Here is a 1,092-nt window from a genome sequence, read left to right as displayed (position 1 = left end):
AAGTTATAACGGGCCATGCAGGAACTTGTAGGAAAGTTCCTAGTAATCGGTGAAACTTCAACTATAGACGAAAATTTGTCTTCCTCGTTTCTTTCCTGGCACAAGGATGTGAGGAAGCAGAACCACAGATAATAAAGAGAAGCCCTGGGGACATCTGAGTGCCGGCGAGGAGGGAGAGCACTGAGCTGATGAGGAAGCCCCGCCCTCCCTGCACCTGCTCCTGACCCGGCCTCCTGCTCTGTGGGCCCCGCGCGCCCCCTGCTGGTCCTGAGCAGCACCTGCGCCCGCGCCCTCCGCCTCCCTGCAGGAAGGTTTGTGTCTGGGCTCACACCCACCTCCCCTCACTGTGCCTCTCGCACAGTAATACACGGCCGTGTCCGCGTCGGTCACAGAGCTCAGCTTCAGGGAGAACTGGTTCTTGGACGTGTCTACTGACATGGTGACCCGACTCTTGAGGGACGGGTTGTAGTTGGTGCTCCCACTACTATAGATACGCCCAATCCACTCCAGCCCCTTCCCTGCGGGCTGGCGGATCCAGCTCCAGTAGTAACCACTGCTGATGGAGCCACCAGAGACAGCGCAGGTGAGGGACAGGGTCTCCGAAGGCTTCACCAGTCCTGGGCCCGACTCCTGCAGCTGCACCTGGGACAGGACCCCTGAGAACAGAGAGACCCACAGTGAGCCCTGGGATCAGAGGCACCTCCCATATCTCCATGTCTGGATCCCTGAGACACTCACATCTGGGAGCTGCCACCAGGAGGAGGAAGAACCACAGGTGTTTCATGTTCTTGTGCAGGAGGTCCAGGACTCTCAGAAAGCATTTCCCATGTGAGCTGGACCCTGAATTTAAGGAAATGTGTGGTGGTATCCTGTGGGTGCCTAAGTGAGATTTGCATGTGGGTGGTGCCTCTGTATGGAGAGGTGAAAAGGGATGAGGGAGGCCCCAGTCTTTTGGGCTCACCCTGCGAGGAGGATACTGGCTGTGCCCTCTGAGAACTCAGTTCTCTACCTGTGGCCTCCCCTTATCAAGCCCATAGTCCCCTTCTTCCAGGTAGGGAAATGTGCTGAAGGTGCTGGTCTGGGAGATCAGTG

The 1,092-nt window shown here is 57.3% G+C and overlaps 1 pseudogene; it reads right to left on the bottom strand.

Annotated features, from left to right (window-relative positions):
- Positions 1-335: 335 nt before the first annotated feature.
- On the bottom strand, positions 336-837 carry LOC116463935 (immunoglobulin heavy variable 4-59-like; annotated as a pseudogene).
- Positions 838-1,092: the final 255 nt, after the last annotated feature.

The sequence above is a fragment of the Hylobates moloch genome, unplaced genomic scaffold, assembly GCF_009828535.3.
Source record: "Hylobates moloch isolate HMO894 unplaced genomic scaffold, HMol_V3 SCAFFOLD_88, whole genome shotgun sequence".
Lineage (NCBI taxonomy): Eukaryota > Metazoa > Chordata > Mammalia > Primates > Hylobatidae > Hylobates > Hylobates moloch.
This window is presented reverse-complemented; position numbering and strand designations above follow the sequence as displayed.